We start from the raw sequence: 20,157 nt of genomic DNA, 5'->3' as shown, positions 1-20,157 counted from the left end.
AATCCAATAATCGTGAAACAAAGCTCCTTATCCTGTTCTTCCTTTACTCCAGTGTGCATAGAAACACACATAAAAACGTTATGTAGTCGCCCTCATTTCCATGAGATATTCATGATATTTTTGTACAGATGTTCTTGGTAGACAGCACGTTGAGCTGAACACAACAAAGTGTGATTGGTGACAATCAGATATGCAGTTTTGAAAAGTGTATGCTCCCTCATTGCAGCTCAGGCACCTCACTACATTTATCTGTACCTCTAGTTTCAGTGAGATGGCCTCTGACTGTTCATTCAGTTTGATGTTGTGCTCTTTAAAACTTGCATTACTTAAAAACAAAAAGTACAGTGTGGAACAAAAAACATTTTGCAACAAAAAAAGGTAATAACTCTTAATTGTTGTATTTGTATTTATCAAATTAATTCCTCTAAGCAGCCATTATTGAAGCTCCTGCAGATGAGATATATATGATACTCTCTTATTGGTCAGCGCAAAATGTAACAGGCAAATTCCTGACCTCAGCACGTTGAAGAAAGTGATTGAATCTGCTCCAAAAAGTTACTCAGTATCTAATTTTTGAATAATCCCGATAACAGACAAACAAATAAACAGCACTAAATACGTTACTTCTTTGGTGGAGATAATTAACAATAGCAATTAAAGTCATCTACAGTTATTTCAGTGAATGGACAACATATGAACATTTTTACATTACATATCATTTAGCTGATTCTTTTATCCAAAGCGACTTACAATAAGTTCATTCAACATTCATCAGGCAATCGGTGTGCAGTACAGAGCTACAGCTGTAAACGTCTTTGTTCTGCATTAAATATAATTAGCAGTGCTGTGAGCATCAACGCGTTTCTTCTTTAATCTCCCAATCAGATGCTGTGCTGAAATCCTGAGAAAGGTCAAAACCGTGTAATCTTGGAGCAGAAATAATTAGGCCCAGTATGTTTCTTTCTTTTTGGGCACCAGCTCTCCCCTCTGCTTGGAGCTCTTTTCAAGGCAGAGATCTGGTATTTTGTCTTCTGGCAGAAACTCAAGGCTTCCCAGATCTACAACACTGAAAGACCGTACAAGTACACTGAGGTCCCATCGGAAACAAGCATGTCTCATGATGAGCTTGGCAAAGTCGTACTTTTAGATCAACAAATGGGATTGTTGGTTACGTAATGTCTTCTCTTTACCAGACAAACACACACTTTAGAACACGGCAGCAGATGGTCTGACCGTTCTTTTCTGTCATGTTCGTTAGTGATCACAAAGTTAACATGATTAGGCTTGTGTCTAAACCTGTTATTGGTCTTAACCCTCTAAACAAAACCAGGTTGTATTTTTCAATTCACAGGTTTCTTTATTATTTCCCTTTTCTCACTAGAAATCAGAAAAAAGCTGCGTGTCAGATAGAGAGCTGTGTCTGCAGGCTCTAGCTTCACTTTTGGCACTGAGTTCCCTTTTTGCAGGAGGCTTGACAATGCTTTACTGAAGTGCCAAACCAACATGGGGAGGATGTGTTAAAGTGCTGCAGCAATCAGCCCCAGTGCTTTGAATATCTGGACCAGAGGGGAACATGTCGTGCCAGCTCGGTGGCCTCTTTTAAAATGAACCGAAGAGATTTTGTAGGGTGGGAAAGTTGGTAGACAAGAGGCTAAGCATTTGGTGGATTGAGAGCCAGAGCCTTTGTGCCGGTTTGTTTGACACTTTAAGGAGAGTTCACAAAGATGGCAAGTAAAAACGTTCGTTGCAGTTAAAATTGCTCAGTAATGATGAGTCTGTCCTTTTTCCCAGCAGCGTTTTGCAGTAGATGTTACATCATATTCACTCATAACCCAGTGGTGGAGCAGAATGGCACATGACACATGCTACATCACCTTGCGGTTGTTACTCAGCTTTCTTCACTCAACGCAACACTGGTAAACACTGTCTTTCACAATCAGAGTTATTGCTAAGGATCACCATGGTGAAAAACAGAAACATACAAACTGTCGGACATGACCCAGAGCTGCTGAATTCCTTTGGCTGCTCATGTAATCAGGAGCACTCGATCTATGAATGCATAATTTCACAATGGTGCATTCATGGCTTACATTTACATAGGCTTTAACTCATTTATGCTCGTTGGACACTTGTACAGATACCGATAGATCCTTCTGTCTGTTTTCTGCCTTCATTACATCCATATTTGTGCACCTAATCTGAAAGCTTGCGAAAACTGAAAAAATGGAACATTACCACCAGAAAATTGTGTGTGTGTGTGTGTATGTGTGTGGGGGGGGGGCATTGTAGGGAACAGTACAAGTGAGACGCCAATAGGACATTAGGAGTAAATTTAAAGGATGGCAGAACTTTATGTAGAAAGACTTTGCAAGTAGGAAAACGGGCCCACTGTTTTTAACAACACGTCCGCTTTTGTGTCAGAAACTCCGACTCTGTGTGAGTAAAAGCATCACATCATTTAAATGGGCCTTGACACATTTCAGTCTTAGATTGGATTCTCCATCAGACTCGTTTTTCACCGGGTGTAGATTTGCCGCACACTTCTGTTATGTCACACCACCACCACTTTAACTGTGTTGACAACATAGTCTGTACGGGTTGATAGTGTGTTGGCCAGTGTCCACTGATGAGTGCAGCGTTGGGTTGGTCTGTGGGAGGCTGTAATCTACTTAGCTTGGCATGTCAGTCCACTGACCTCAGGCCATGACTCTTGTTGCTGTGTTGACAGCTTTACCTCCCGCTGGTTTGCATCCTCTCACTCCGCAAACGCTCCTGCAGCCAAATCTGTAACACACTTACACATCAGCACTCAACCATCGCAGGGTGACGCACACATCTGGTAAACATTCAGCCAACAAACACAGTAATTGCTAGTTTCCGACGAGTGTGTAGAATTTTTTTTATATTTTGTGGTGAAGTTGCATCTTCCAGCTTCCAAACATGAAAGAGAACCTGTGGTAGCCTCCAGTTGTCTCAAAACTCAAAAGGTGTTTAGTTTGTCCAGTTTGGGCTGTAAAAAAACATTGCGGCCTCTATAGAGAGGATCCGCTCCCAATGTAAATATAAAAGGGCCCATTCTAGGGTAGAGAAAACAACAATTTGCACAGTTTAGATGAACCCATTAGTGAAAACATCACTAGGTTTATTTTATATTCAATTTTTGCCGATAGATCCCTTTCACCTAAATCTTACACAGTGGACCTTTTTAAGGTAGGATCGAGGAGGATTTGTCTGTGGCTCTTCATTTCAGGGAGCCGAGATTTCACATGCAACTAATTCTTTCTGAGTAGAAGGACTTATATTTCGCCAATCTTATTGGACTGCACTAAATACCATTTAAACCTGATGTACAATAGCGGAAAGCCCGGAACTAAACCATTAAACAGAGCCGCAACCAGCCTGAAAAATCTCCAGATATTTAATTCACACCATAACAAACTCACAGTTTTAATCCATTATTGTTTAGTTGTGAAAACTCATTTAACAAGGTTGTAACCGAGGAGCCAGACATTCTTATAGACCAAGCTTAATGTATTGAAATAAAATGATGCCTTCGATTTAGACAACATAGGTTATTGGGGATGGGATTACACTCGCTCATATCATGCTACACGAGGAGCACTGTCTCCATCTTAAATAGAGGTGGGCTTGATAGCAGTGACCCTGATTGGAGATGGGTGAAGCTGTGCACTTATTGTTGGTTGACAGCTCCTGCAGAGGACAAAGTGGAAGCTACAGCAGCCACTGTGCCGTAATTGTGATGATAAAGACCGCCGCTGGGCCGTGTGCAGCGACTGTATTGATGGGCTAGACACACACTTCCTGGTGTCTTCTTGCCGTAGGGACTTCTCTGCGCCCTATTTGACAGAAGTGCAAGACCGGATAAGAATGAATGCAAGACTGCAGTTCATGGCTATCGTTCATATTTGGGGACTTAACTTTTGCTGCTGACACTGTAGACACTATAAATGGTTTGTGAAAGAAGAATAGCAACAGGCGGCTGTGCAGCAATGCCTGTCTGAATTCAACTAAAGCCCATGCAACTGAAGAATTAAATGATTCTCCCACACAGGGCTGTCACTCAGTGTCCAGATGCAAACGTGCCGCCTTCCATTAATGCCTTTGTCATACCTAGTTATTTCGTCCTTTATCAGACCACACACATGGATTAATCTTGAAAACGGATTAACCTTTTTTCTCGTTGGCCTCACTGTAGTGCAGCGTGGTGTTTGAAAAGGCAGAATGAACACGGCCAGCCTTTGAAGTGTTCCCCTGGTGGTTTTGAAACGAGGCTGTCTTTCACTCCATGACTGTCAGAGCGCAGCCGAGAGCTCTCTCTGAGCCTGCCATCACCACGCATGGCCGTGCTGCTGCAGTAATGAGTCAGGCAATTTCAAGGGCACCCACGGCTGCCATCTCCCCTGTGGCTCGCCTCAGTCTGCTCCCCTTTCCCGTAGCAACCCCATCTCTCTCTGTCTCTTTTTATTCTCCCTCCCATGCGATTTTCTCTCTTAATAATCGTCCCCTCGTTTCGGTGGTAAGTGCTTTATTAAATGCCTCAAATCCAGTTTGGTAACCGATTTTCTTTTTTTCTGAGGAAGGTAGGTCGCAGCCCCCTCACCCTGCCAATATCTCACCAGGCAACCACCCATCCAAAACAAATGTGTCTGTCCAGTGTGGCGGTCAGTGAGGGTGGTGTGGCAGGGAGGCGCCGTTCATGTGGAAATGCAGCCACGGGGAAAGATGGAATAGTCCTGTTCCATTAGAGTGCTGGCATAATTTGATCCTCATCCAGAAAGAGGCGGTAGCTTGGGCTGCACTTATTACTGATAGCACTAATGATGCATGGGGCTCGGGCATGTTTACTTCAGTCCATGCTGTTTGTAAATGAACAGTTACATTGATTAGAGAAAGAAAAGCTGCTGCTGCTCATCGCACAGAACACTTTGTCTTGTTTGGGTGATTACATTGGCTTGCACTTAAGCCAAATGATTCAGATGTTGTATACATCTGTTGTGCATTAGAGATGTATGTAGGCCTACTGCGCAGATCATGTGAGTTTGCAATATGCCATTTTTTCTTGCAAGTAAAAATGTCTAATGTTATGCACTTTTAAAGGAGATATTTCTAAGTGTTTTCATTTCACAGGTGCAAGTGTTTCCCCGAAGTGACGTACTGAACTAACACTCTTAGAAATAATTAAAGAACAACAGGTGTCTCAAACCTCATTGGCCTGTAGAAAACACAGATCATGTGAAAATTACGTTTTTTGTTGTTTTTGATCATTAGGTCTGTCGAGACCACTGATACCATCTGTGGATTCAGAAGTAAACTGATTGAAGTTAAAATGACATAAATAAGACAATATAACTACAATAGTACAGACAGGAGGATTACGAGTCATGCAGATATTACACCCTGCAAAATTCTAAAATGTGGGAAGGGGAAGAGAAGAGAAGCTGTATTAGAAAAGCTCAGGATAAATATAGAACCTCATCAATGTGATTAAATATATATTCTCTATTGCCACTTTATTAGGTACACATAGTCTGACACATAGCCTGTAGATGGACAACACATCTCCACTTCCTCCCACTGTCCAGAAATGAATGAATATTACAGATACCATCACTTCTCACATAACTCTTCTTCTAAAGTTTTTTTTTGTTTCCATTTCTGTAGAAATACACAAATTCCATCGAATGACTGTATGATGATTCATTTTAACTGAGGGCATTGTACCTTGGATGACACCAGCAGTCAGACATGTACCTGGCAGTTAGTTAAAAGCAGCATGTCGCAGGAGTGCAGTGATCAAGCTGGAACTGGTCTGGCAGGGCAGAGGGTGAAAGGAAGGATCAGTGGCGAGCGCAGATTTACCGGCCATCTCGGTAAATGAAAGAGGAAGTGCTGTCCTTAAAGTTTCGTGGCTTAAAGTAAGGCTTAATGCTGAGCCCTGGCCTCCCTAATGTGAGGCAGATCAGCAGGGAATGCAGCCTGCAGGCCGGTGACACTGCTATAATAGACCACATTAAATAAGAATAAAAGACCAGGCAGAGAAAAGTTTTGTAGAGATGGTTGCTATTTTCTTAAACTGCCCTGGGGGTTGAAAAATAGCTTGTAAAAAGTGATGAATGTGAAATGCCTTTTGGCTTTTAGGCAGAGACGATCTTAGTAAATGTTTAAAAATCCATGAGTGGTGAGTGATCTGAGACAGAGCAGTTAATATTCCAGTGTTCTCTGCCTTTTAGTTTTGTCTGTGTCTGTTTGATTTTTTTTCTTTTTTCTTCAAGGGGTGTATATGTGAACTGCTGTAACCCACCGCTGCAGCCGCCACACTGAGCCCTGCATTGCTTGATTAGCTGGGGAATTAACACAGATTACAGGCCATTGTTCTCGGGGGGTCTTTGCATGGCCGGGCTGGGAAATAATCTGCTGTAATTCCCTGTGTCCGTGATTTGCTGCAGATGATTTAATTAGACGTGCTGCAGATAGGAGCCCTCATTTAAAACTCCCAATCAGCAAGACTCAGACCTGACACCCCCCTCCCCTGGATGTTTACTGACACTCGTCTTTAAATGAGGTACAGGCTACATTCATACAACTAGGTTTTAGTTTTTAAAACGTATGATTCCTGCTACGTTTAAACCTGCTGTCCACACTTTTCTCGAGTTTTCAAACGCTGTTGGCCACATTTTAGTTTGAAAACTCGAGGATGCCTAATAGTATGTACACACTAAAACAGAAACGATGATGCTGCCAACTGCATTTGTTTCTGATCAGTCAGGACTCAACTACCAGCGGTTAAGGTAAAATGTTGTAAATGCCTACTTTCAGTAACAGTTCCACCTTCTATATAAACCCCTCATCTTATTTTCACTAGTGTTGCTACTTGTTACTTTTCTTTGCTATAAGTATGAGGCCAACTGCAGATAGACGATCTGCTTCCTGTTTACACCGCACATGCCAAGTGTACATGAATGGTCATTCTCTCAATCCACGTGCACGGGGACAGATAGTTGCCAGACAGGCAGGTTCCGGTTAACCTGCTCAGTCTGACTCAAATTTTATCTGCAGGATCACAAAAGTAATGTCAAAATAAGTAACAATTCTTTGTAAAACATTTGTGTGATTATGAATAACTGCGAGAGAAAACCTGGTTGAATAATGGCTTTTAGCAAATATCTGTTTAATAGAAAACGCCTGATGAAAGTCAGTAGGTCCGTGAGACAAAATTTGCAAATAAAACTTAATAAATTAAGTGTTCCATGATTGCCTGTTTAGTCTGTATAATAATTGATATGCACATTAACAATAACTCCTAAATTGCTTGTTAATGGGACACATGGCCAATCCAGGTTTCTCTGGCCAGATATTTTAGTGCTTGTTTATTTCCCATAATGCATTTAGCGTGCGTGGAGGGTCAGGCTAATCAGTGGGGAGCAGCCAGCTGTATTTTCTGTCCTTGCCCCGGCTCCATCTGCACATTAACAGAGGTTCCCCGCTCCAGCAGCTGTTTACAGTGGAGGTTTTCAGCAGAGGTTCTTATCCACTGTGGCTCACTTAAACTGTGCTTGTAAAACAAATGAGCTTTCCTCGCACATAAAACGTGTAAAGCTGTCAGATAGTTTCAGAGGGCTGTGTAAAGTGTTACAGCTTTAATCATGAATAGACAAGTAAGAAAATCCCTCTCATCATCAATCACATATATTTAACTTGAAAGAAAAAGCTCATCTCTTGAAATATAGAGTTTGCTCTACATAAAACCTCATCTCACATCTTGTGGATTAGACAAATGCTGTTTCATAAAAAATATATCAAGGCTTTGAGAGAGCTATGTAGAGGTTGTTTTCTTGAATGACTCGACTCTGTGTCAACTGAAACTGAAAAAGCATGTTCTCTCTTCATTTTTTTCTTGTCTATATTAAGCTGATGCCTGGAAATATAAATTTTTCAACCAAGTGGCACTGAAAACGTTTCAATGTAAGATTTTTATTGAGACGGTACAAAATGCCACAAGACTGATCCACAGCACTCTCACAGAACAACTCTCGGTCTCTTATTCACATGCAGATAGCTGTCAATTAAACGTAGCCAACATTTTGTCTGGATGTAAAACACCTATAGACACTGGTTTGCTGTGTGTATTTTGTGTGGATAAAACATTCCAAGGAATTTTGGCCCAGATATATGCTGTCTACACTGGAAGCCCATTAAATATTGTCTGTTGCACCCAGAGGATAGTTCATTGTCAAAAGACGGCCTTTCCCCTGTCCCCTCTCTGAAGTGTTGTCATGAGGCTGCTTGTGAATCTCAACATAGTAATTAATGTGAAATTTCCACACATAGTGAGGGCAACATATGAAAATCTGGGAAGTAAATCCTTACCAAGAAATTTCTTCACAATTGTGTTTAGGAAGGTGTGTAATATCATGTCTTAAAATGTTGAAATTCAACTCCCGTGGGAAACCTCCTAAAAAATTGCTCAAAGTTGGGGTACCTGTAACCGATTTTTGAAAAATCGAAAATGTTAAATTTGGCTTTAAGTAACTTGTGAGGGGTCAAACTAGGGGTTTTTCATGATTCTGAGTTGATTGCAAGCATTAGTTTTTCACCAAAACCACTCCTTAGTGCAAAAACAGCCACCCCCACTTTTCCCACTCACTGCATTTTCAGCCATTATTCACGAATAAAGGGTTCCAAACCCCCCCTCTCCCCAAAAACAATAAAAAATAAAAATAAAAATAACCCAGTTAACACCATGAAAAATTCTATCTTTTTTCTATTTGTCTAAAGCAGAGGTCTTCAACAGGGGGTCCTCAACCAAATCTTTGGTTGATTAGACAATTTTTAAAAAAATTAATAATTTTTTTTTTTTTTTCACGAATTTAAATGTCTTTCAATACACATTAACATGCATCCAACATATTGTGAGGCTGATTTGACCCTCTGCCTAACAACCTCCATCCATCCAAGATTAGGTAAGTTGTTTGCTACACATCAGGGTCCGACATCTCACTAATGTGGGAGTATGTGTGCCATGCACAGATAGCTTGAGGATTCACTGTCTCTTCTACATGTATGTTAAAAATAAAAACATGAATCTGTGAATTACTTGAATAGCTCAGTGTTGTATGCAAGATGTACAGTGGGAACGGAAAGTATTCAGACCCCTTTAAATATTTCACTCTTTGTGTCATTGCAGCAATTTGCAAAAATCAAAAAAGTTAATTTTATTTCTCATTAATGTACACTCAGCACCCCATCTTGACTGAAAAAAACCCCAGAAAAGTAGAAATTTTTGCTAATTTATTAAAAAAGAAAAACTGAAATATCACATGGTCATAAGTATTCAGACCCTTTGCTGTGACACTCATATTTAACTCACATGCTGTCCATTTCTTCTGATCCTCCTTGAGATGGTTCTACTCCTTCATTGGAGTCCAGCTGGGTTTAATTAAACTGATTGGACTTAATTAGGAAAGGCACACACCTGTCTATATAAGACCTTACAGCTCACAGTGCATGTCAGAGCAAATGAGAATCATGAGGTCAAAGGAACTGCCCAAGGAGCTCAGAGACAGAATTGTGGCAAGGCACAAATCTGGCCAAGGTTACAAAATAATTTCTGCAGCACTCAAGGTTCCTAAGAGTACAGTCCTTACATAATCCTTAAATGGAAGAAGTTTGGGACGACCAGAACTCTTCCTAGGCATGGCTGTCCAGCCAAACTGAGCAATCGTGGGAGAAGAGCCTTGGTGAGAGCGGTAAAGAAGAACCCAAAGATCACTGTGGCTGAGCTCCAGAGATGCAATAGGGAGATGGGAGAAAGTTCCACAAAGTCAACTATCACTACTGCAGTCCTCCACCAGTCGGGGCTTTATGGCAGAGTGGCCCGACGGAAGCCTCTCCTCAGTGCAAGACATACGAAAGCCCGCATAGAGTTTGCCAAAAAACACATGGAGAACACTCCCAGACTATAAGATTCTCTGGTCTGATGAGACCAAGATTGAACTTGTTGGCGTTAATTCTAAGCGGTATGTGTGGAGAAAACCAGGCACTGCTCATCACCTGCCCAATACAATCCCAACAGTGAAACATGGTGGTGGCAGCATTATGCTATGGGGGTGTTTTTCAGCTGCAGGGACAGGACTACTGGTTGCAATTGAAGGAAAGATGAATGAGGCCAAGTACAGAGATATCCTAGAAGAAAACCTCTTCCAGAGTGCTCTGGCCCTCAGACTGGGCCGAAGGTTCACCTCCCAACAAGGCAATGACCCTAAGCAGACACCTAAAATAACAAAGGAGTGGCTTCGGAACAACTCTGTGACCATTCTTGACTGGCCCAGCCAGAGCCCTGACCTAAACCCAATTGAGCATCTCTGGAGAGACCTGAAAATGGCTGTCCACCAACGTTCACCATCCAACCTGACGGAACTGGAGAGGATCTGCAACGAAGATTGGCCCCAAAATCCAGGTTTGAAAAACTTGTTGCATCATTCCCAAGAAGACTCATGGCTCATGACCCGTTTTTTTCTGTCAAGATGGGGTGCTGAGTGTACATTGATGAGAAATAAAATGAACTTTTTTGATTTTAGCAAATGGCTGCAATGAAACAGAGTGAAAAATGTAAAGGGGTCTGAATACTTTCCGTACCCACTGTATGTTTATAAATGGCAGTGGCATGGCCACCCTGTACCTTGCACATGTTAAAATTAAAAACATGAATATATGTTCCTGTGTATTATTTGAATAGCTTAGTATTGAATGCACAATATCAGGGTAGTTATGTTTATACATGGCACTAGGCCCAATTTAATATAAAACACAATTTTATACAATATATATAGTAGGGGGTCCCTGCTCCATCTCTCCATCTGTTTGGGGGTCCTTGGCCTGAAAAACGTTAAAGACCTCTGGTCTAAAGCAATAGCCTTATGGAAAGGTAATAATTGTCAGGGCAGCATTAGTTTTTCACCAAAACTGCTCCCTTGTGGAAAAACAGACATTTGAATTTTTAAAAGTAGCGTTATTCGTTTATTTCAGTATCTTGCAGAGTGCTGTGCAGCTGCACCCTCTGTTGGAGACAGGGTTAGGGTTAGGTTAGGGTGAGGGTTAAAACTTTTAAAGGTTTCCTTGTAAGCAGGCAAAGTTTCGAGTTGCTTCATGAGTTGACAGTACAGCCGTGCCCCCTTGGCGTATTGGTGATGCCCCGCAGCTGCAAAGATGTCTAGCATCCTGGTGCCCATTGTGGTCTGCAAGCCACTGCAAGAAGTGAAGATTCTTCCATTCACCAACAGAAAACAGACTGGAATAAACACCATCACATTTCTTCCCATCGCTGAGCTCTCCTCCTTTGTAACACAAGACCAGCCACTCCTCACTCCGGGCGATACACTCTGGGCAGCAGGGTGGGTGATCAAAGCACAGGATCCTGATTTATCACAGTCCAACTGGAATGGCTGGATGAAACGTATCCATGCAGATGATGCCAAGCAGAGCACGCTGATCAACTTCCTCCCAGTCATCGAAGGTGACCCTAATGACCACAACACCATCTTCACCGCTCTCAAAGAGTGCATGCGGCTCTCTGAAGACAAAGTCACTATAGTGACGTTCAATCTCCTAATCTGGCTCAAAGCTGTGGACATCATAAACCAGGCAAATCTACCCATCATTCCACGGTTGGGTGGATTTCACCTGCTGAAGTCCTAACTTGGATCCTTGGGTAATATCATGGAGGATTCTGGACCACTAGAGCTGATCCAGCTGATCTATCCAGGGAGTACGACAGCCAACCACATCCTGGATGGAGGATGTTTTGACAAGGCAATCCGTGCTCACCTCCTAATTGATGCAGCCATCTATCAGCACATCATGAAACATGCCTTCACTGAGGAGGAGCTTGGTGAAATGAGGACCTTGATGGAGAAGGTAGCTGATGGGAAAATGGGAGCCAGACACACAGATCCAGTTGTTATAGTGTTTGAACAGGGGTTTGAAGAAATCTTTAAAAGACTTGCCAAAGGAGGAAGAACGCCTGCACTCTGGGTGCAGTACCACTACATGGTAGATGTAATCAAGATCTTCATCAGAACTGAATGGCTTGCAGACCACAATGGGCACCTGTCCTGCATTTTCACCAGGATGCTAGACATCTTTGCAGCTGCGGGGCATCACCAATACGCCAAGGGGGCACGGCTGTACTGTCAACTCATGAAGCAACTCGAAACTTTGCCTGCTTAAAAGGAAACCTTTAAAAGTTTTAACCCTAACCCTAACCTAACCCTGTCTCCAACAGAGGGTGCAGCTGCACAGCACTCTCTCCTTGCATATATACAAACCCGGGACTGGATCTTTGGACCCTAGTGACTACGGGTGGACACTAGGTGTTCAGGGATATGAGCCAGTTCCAACACTAGACCCCATGGCTCCTGAGGAGCTTCTTCAATTCACAGTCTGCAATTGCAATGGAGATTGCAGCGACCGCCGGTGCAGCTGCAAAAAGAATGGTGTCAAGTGTATCTCGGCATGTGGAGTTTGCAAAGGCATTACGTGCAAGAATTGTGTTCATGATGATGTTCAGTTTGGAGACGACTCAGACATTGACACATGAAGCGTGTGGCAGAGTGGATCAGTATTATGCAAGATACTGAAATAAACGAATAACGCTACTTTTCAAATTCAAATGTCTGTTTTTCCACTAAGGAGCAGTTTTGGTGAAAAACTAATGCTGCCCTGACAATTATTACCTTTCCATGAGGCTATTGCTTTAGACAAATACAAAAAAGATAGAATTTTTCATGGTGTTAACTGGGTTATTTTTTATTGTTTTTGGGGAGGTGGGGGGGGGTTTGGAACCCTTTATTCATGAATAATGGCTGAAAATGCAGTGAGTGGGAAAAGTGGGGGTGGCTGTTTTTGCACTAAGGAGTGGTTTTGGTGAAAAACTAATGCTTGCAATCAACTCAGAATCATGAAAAACCCCTAGTTTGACCCCTCACAAGTTACTTAAAGCCAAATTTAACATTTTCGATTTTTCAAAAATCGGTTACAGGTACCCCAACTTTGAGCAATTTTTTAGGAGGTTTCCCACGGGAGTTGAATTTCAACATTTTAAGACATGATATTACACACCTTCCTAAACACAATTGTGAAGAAATTTCTTGGTAAGGATTTACTTCCCAGATTGGTCAAATATCTGCTAAAATGCCCTTACTAACAAGAGCATAGCAATCACTATCAAGGAGGCCGAAAAGTACGAAAACAGGAAGAACAAAATTGTAATCTTGGCTGCATTGAATAGAAGCACAGATGATCACAGAGAGGAGGAGACTCAATAGAGGCCTATTATGTTGTTTTAACATATTGACAGAGGTATTATAAACCAGCTCTATAATGTTAATGTGTACAGGTTTCTGCCTTCTGCTAGTTTCTGTGATATTGATCAATAATTGACTTCATATATTGTATTTTCAGTGTTTTGTTTGCTCAGTGCACTCTTCTGTAGATGGCCTCATCTTCCCTGTATTTAGGAGTAAATCTGAGATTGTGTTGAGTGCTGATCTTAATCATATTCAATACATAGAGTTTTAGAAACCTGCTGACAACCTTTGCAGGTTGAAAATTGTCAGAACTGTATAAACAAGACGTACATTAATTGTAGACAGATTTATTTTTACTCCTCCTTGTTTGAACGGTGCCAGGAATGTATTTTTATTATGATGATCCAGGCTACAATATGTAAATGATTGGAGAATTGTCTGGGAATTAAATAACACACAGACCTGTACAGGCTGTACTTATAATTCACAGAACTGTACCGTACTGCCAGTGTCTACAGAAAGGGAGGTTATTTAACACTGTGACTTGACAAAAGAGGCGTACATCCCAAATATTTATTTGATGTCAGGGGACTGAGTGAAAGAGAAGCAGACACGCTCTGTATTTGGTCAGATAGGAGCTGCTGGCGAGCTCTGGCAGTCTCACCTGCATAGTGAATATACACAACAGCTACAGCAGAACAGCTTCCAGCTGTACCCATGTCGCTAAGATGAAGTAGAGGCAAATACATCTGTTTATTATCCCTACCGTGTGGCCAAGGCTGGCTTGCAACCACATCATGTTTTTTCACAAGGTGATTTGTAAGCCTGACCCATGCTACACGGTTTTATGTATCCACTACATGCTCACTATTAGAGGTTTGACTAATCCTAGGAAAGTCATTTTTTTTCCTAAAAGATGACACAAGCTTGTATTTGGTTGTGGAGAAAATCTGCCGTCCGTCAAACATATCTGAGCGTCATTCTCTAGATGTGTTAACCCAGTGAGTCCAAAGAATTCAGCAGTCTGCAGCAGAGTAGAGATAATGATGTTCGCAGGAATTGCTGTTCGTCAGATCCGGGTTGTTAAGCCTACATTTGTGTTTGGTGTCTGCTGTGCCAGGTAGAGCTTCCAAATATAGCTGCTTAAACCAGTCTGACTAATGACCCCTTTCTTTGCAAAGAGGAAAGTGCTTAATTTATGTAAATGTAGACGTGCCCCCTGCAGAAATCATTGCACTTTAACATTTGTTAAAAGTTAATTATAGTATAAAGTGACATAAAAAACAACAAAGAAGCAGTTATTGACAGAAGAACAAATTAAACTGTTCAAATAGAAGACAGACTGTGTCTTTGTTTCATTGTTTACATTTGATCCAGTTCGATGGGTTTTCACATTGAAATTGTGCGTCTACACATAGTTGACATTTAGTGTTTTTTATGTATTACTACCAGCATCACCAACTCCGGCCAAATGCACCAAATGAAAAAATCAAAGACTACAAGCAATCTTTTGAACCAGTACCACCTCTTTATTTTCTATTGTTTTATACTGTCTCAACTTATTGCAATTGGTCCGAAGGTTCAAAATATCTAAAATAAATGTTCCCACCGCTCGATCTTGACCGAGACCACCTCTTTTGGTCTGAGTTTTGGTCCATTGGTCCAGACCCTGGTCCAAGGCACATTTAAGTCAGAAGGTCTGGACCTAAGAAGGTAGGTGTGAAAGCGCCCTTAAGAGCTGGGAGTTTGTGGTTTGACTTCAACAATGTTGAATTATAATTTATAACATGATAATTAGAGTCAGTAACTCATGGGAGAAATGTGTGGCTAGTTTTGGACACTTAGTAATACCATACCCTTTAAGGAAGGTAAATGTCCTGTTGAGATGGTGTACAAAGCTCTCCAGGATTAGTGTTCTGCTCTTAGGTTGATTGATAGCTACAGAAGTTGCTGTATTGACAATATTCTTGAATTTCATATTTGGAGAAGAAGCATTAAAACTGAGTGCCCGTCAAAATTAATTCAGTGTGAGCTGTGTAGAGGCTCGTCGGGCTCAGCAGGCTTCTGTCACAACCTCAGCAGCGGAAGGTGAAGCGCTAAGTAGCTTCTGTCGAGCTGGTGATTGTATACAAGCAGCAGGCCTGTTCTTATCACCGAACACTTCTCCGATTTCCAATCTAGTGCCAACAACAAACCCCCTGTTCCTCTTTAATGACTTGCCCTGTGTAGATGATCAAACTGAACATTGACGGCTCTGAGACCTGCTTTTCTTTTTTAAACCCTCAGACACCAATTGACTACTCTGCAGAAGCTTCAGTAATACAACATTGTTCTTGATATTCCCTCAGAATAGTGTGCAGACTCGGTAGACCTTTGTCAGCAATTCAAACATCATAAATCTTGTTCATTTTAGGATAAAAATATCAAAACTGACAAGCAGTGTTGTTTTTTTTCCTTAGCTACTGTATTTCATGTTCAGGGTGTTATATTTGCATACTTTGTGCCTCTCCTCACTCCAGGAAATGGAGCCGCAGCTTCTGAGCATTCATCATTTACATGACGTGGCCTATATTCAGAGGACTGGAAGAGGCCTCTAGCATCAGCACTTCCTCTCATCTCTTCTGCTTTGACCAAATGTTTCTTGTTAAGTGGAAGTCGTGGAAGTGGGGGTCATTTGTGATCTGATGCTGAGAACCGGGATCAGTCACAGTAGATCTGTTTCATCTTTGAAAATTAGAAATTGTGCTGAAACTGCAGCTGAAGATGGATTTTTTTTTGTATTATTAGACCTTATGATGAATTTACCAGGCTAACATTATTGAAGTTGTAAGCTAAATTCACTTTAAAGGTAGGGTTCGTAAAAATACATTTCAACACATTTATTTTATTTGTTGAAATCCTCCTCAGATTACGACAACCTGAAGAGGCTGAAGCAGAGACGATATCCAGATTTTAGCAAGCGAGTCACGAAAAATTGAGCTTCTTTTCTGTCAGGCAGCTTGTGTGCATTAATGTGTTTTGGGAGAATAGCTTTGACGATGGGAGGGGATGGGATGTATCCGTTGCATTTTCTTATAGTGTAAGAAAATTACCTTTTATATGTAATATGTTCATTGGTTGGTTGGTTGGTTTGTTTACCAGCAAGATAACCCAATGATTTCCACGAACTCTGTGGAAGGAAGTTGTTCTGGACAAAGGATCCATTAGCACTAGTTCGACCTGAAAGTAAACACAGCACAAGCAAGTAGATGTCAGGGAAAAAACTAAAAAACAAAAGAAAGCAATTATACATAGTCTGCTTGTACAGCAAGAGGTGGTGGATTTATACAAAGTGATGTAAGCAAGAGCAAATAAAAGCAGAGCAGAGTTCAGGGCATCTCATCATCACGTTGTCCTGATGAAACATGATGACAAGCCACCAGCCTGTGCTTGGTCCTGTCCTCACTGTACAAGGACCCGTTCACAGCACTCAATGCCAAACCAAGTGCAGCCTGAAGACACTGACACAAGCTGCAGAGAAAGAGCGAACAGCAACTGATGATGTCACAACCACAGAAATACTCTCTGTGAAGTGAGTTTTGTGCAGGATTTGAAATGTATGTTGTCATCCTTGAAGCACCGTTCTTTACAGTTAACCTCTGGGAATACAACACACTTTGTAAGCACACAGTTTTTCTATTTGCTTATATTTCATGGATAACGGAGAGGCGGTGGACTAATGGCAGAAACTTGGACTATGGGCAGAAAAGGTCTCTGGTTTGTCTCTGGTTCGACTCCACGGAGAAACAACAAAAAGACGAACCTGGATTGATCTGTCCAAAAATCCAAGAGGATTCTCCCTACCCTGTCTAGTGCCCCTGAGCAAGGCACCTTACTCCCCTAACATCTGCTCCCCGGGCGCCTTACACGGCTGCCCACTGCTCTGTGTGTGTCTGGCACCAGATGGGTTAAAAGCAGAGGTTAAATTTCCCCTTGCATGAGTGTGCCTGTGCATGTCTGTGTGTGTGGGATAATAAAAATGTATCTTAATAAGCCAACACATGCCAATTTATTTGAGAAGTTTGCATATTTATGATAAATTACAGGCCAAAGAAGTCTAGACCAATCACACACCTACTTGACTTGCCAGTCTGGTGAGATAGCCGCCACCCCCGCACAGGGCCGCTGGGGTGGCGGCTATCAAAACAAAAAAACGTGTTCAAAGAAACAAAGGGGAAAAGAACAAAACTGCTGTCTCAGGCTGCAAACCCTGCTGTATTTTGCTCCAAGACATCAAACTGAGCTCAAGCTGTGCTTTACATCCCAGAGCCTTGTTTTCTCTGGCATCAGCAGAGCCCGCAGCCTCTCCAGGGGACGAGCGCGTCCCTGCAGCCGTGTCTCAGCCGGCAGATCAGGCAGAGGCCAATCCAGCTGACTGAGCGGGACTGGCTCAGAAGGCTGGAGGACAGAGACTCCTCCAACATTTGTCCTAGTGAAACAGAGGGAGTCTGTGACAAGAACGTGCTGTGCAATAGATGAGAACATGCACGTCTATATATAATAGTAATGTCAAACTCTCCGCTTTGACCTAATTAGCAATAAAAATCACACAGGCTCGGCCTCCTGTAAAGGTGATTTACTCGACAGTTAATTAGAGGTAATTGTATTTGTATATAACTGTCCATCCATCCATTATCTATACCACTTATCTTGGTTGGCATGGCCTCTATAATTAATTTCCTATTAATCCAACCCCGTGTCTACATGTCTTTGGACTGTGGACGGAAGCAGGAGTACCCGGAGAAAACCTTCAGCTCCACAAAGGCTGAGCCGAACTGCTCCTTTTAAGAATAACTTGCAGTAAGATGATCTACAGCTCGGGTTTGCCTCCTCTGTCTAATGATGAACTGATGTAAGGGATCTCACTGCAAGTGTTAGTCCTGTGCTCAGTGCAGAAGAGGAGCTGCAAGTCTTTTAGCTGTTTATTTTCTCCCTCTCATTAGAGCACATGTGGATGAAAGCACAGGAAGGTACTCACGTCTGTGTGTGAGAGGGTGTTCTCCATCCTGTTGGCTTTTTATTATTCATGCTGTGACACTGCCGCCTGTTGTTTTGTTCACCTTCTCATCGGGCGCTTGCTGTTTGAAGCCAGTGATGCTCTTTCAATCCTGAGTGAGCTGCTGCACATAATTGAGCTTTCAGCTGTAAGGAAAGTTTGAGGAATTTTAAGTAGCTTACTGTTTTACTCATTAATTGTGTATGTACATCTACCCATATCTATCCAAGAATGCTTACATGATGAAAGAGGAAGAAGGAAATCCCAGCAGGGTGAATGAGTTTTAGGTTTACAAGCAACCAGCCGTGACCCCCAATATCCTGCAACTTTACGTCCTGAGGAAATGTCATGTCAGACTTGTGTTGGCCAGATGCGATGGACAGGAGAGAGACGCCTCCACACACTGTATACACACACACACATTTTCATTTCAGTGTTTCTGTCTGAACCAGTATTCATCCACCTGCAGTATTTACTTTTGTATTGTCCCTGTGCTTGCCCTGATAAAAACTTTTCTCCTTGATGCCTGTAAATTACACCAGATTTAGACCCGAATCCTTGACCGTAGGGATGGACACTGTCGCTGTAGCTTTTCTCCCCCCAGGTTTTGCTCTGGAAGTCATTACAGGAAACCTCCCTCTGTAGGATGCTCAAAGGACGATTTTTGCTTCAAGGGAGATTAAAGCGGATTATGTAATTGCGTGTTATGGAGGAGGTTCAGGGGATTGAAGTGTACGAAGATGATCTCGCCACGGTAGATTTTTTCGCTGTTAATAAAATGCTGCTTTCCCTGCTTAAATTCAGCTGAAGTACACATGTTCTTTTTTTAGCGACAAGAGCTGGTGCAGTTCATGATGTAAAATCTTGTACTTTCAGTTTAGTGCATTTTGCAGATGGATTTTCAGTTTACCAAGATGTTTGGTTTCATGTCAACACATCCATCTATTGTGCTTGACGGCAGCAACAGTTACAGTTGCCCTTCTCTGACCAGTCAGTCAGACAACGTGAGGGCAGAAGAGTGGAGGAGCATGTTTTCTCTGCCAGTGTTGATCTATCTCAGTGTGTGGGAGTGGCCTTTGACCTGCCGCAGACAAGCTTGTAGCGATCAGGGAGAGATCCTGCTGAGCCTGCCGCACTCCTATCATTAACATGGAGAGTCACGCTCCCCCTCTGCACCATCCATTGTTTTCCTCCGGTTCTGTCCTTGAGAGGAAACATGCTTTATCTCCGCCAACCCACTGTGCCATATAGTTTTGCAGCTGATGATCAAGGCCAAGGACCTTCTAATGCATCACAAATTGATGCATGGTTCATTATCTCCTTTTGAATGGTACCCTTATATTTTCTTTCCGTTTAGACTAGATGGCTCAATGATTACGTATTTTTCTTGTCAGTAGAGATCCATTTTGGCATTCATTTCAGCACCGTGGGAGTGATGGTTGTTTTTACAACCCTGCTGTGCTGACAGTTCCATTTGGTTGATTTTTGCTGCAGTTCACGGGTCAGAGAGAAGGTGATGCACAGGTTATATGAGCAAAGAGACAAGCAGGAGGATGGCTGGCTAGGTCTTTATGAATGGCAAAGAGTACCACTTTTTTTTGCTCTGACGGGGCGACTGTGCCCAACTACGTAAGCACAAAAAATGTACTTATTAAATGAGGCCAGAGTATTGAAATCATGTGAGTTTTGAGTGCCTCTATCTACATTCATAAGTCAGGGTGGATTGGCCAAACAGTCCTTTTATGTTTGTGCCGAAAAACAATTCCTGTGTTCATTCAGGTAAAATATCTTTTCAAC

The 20,157-nt window shown here is 42.1% G+C and overlaps 1 protein-coding gene across 1 annotated transcript in view; it reads left to right on the top strand.

Annotated features, from left to right (window-relative positions):
* Positions 1-20,157, top strand: part of trim62.1 (tripartite motif containing 62, tandem duplicate 1) — a 34,611-nt gene that overhangs the window by 2,647 nt on the left and 11,807 nt on the right. The window lies entirely within an intron of this gene.

The sequence above is a fragment of the Limanda limanda genome, chromosome 4, assembly GCF_963576545.1.
Source record: "Limanda limanda chromosome 4, fLimLim1.1, whole genome shotgun sequence".
Taxonomy (NCBI): domain Eukaryota; kingdom Metazoa; phylum Chordata; class Actinopteri; order Pleuronectiformes; family Pleuronectidae; genus Limanda; species Limanda limanda.
Note: the sequence above shows the minus strand (reverse complement) of the source record. Positions and strands in the feature narration are given on the sequence as shown.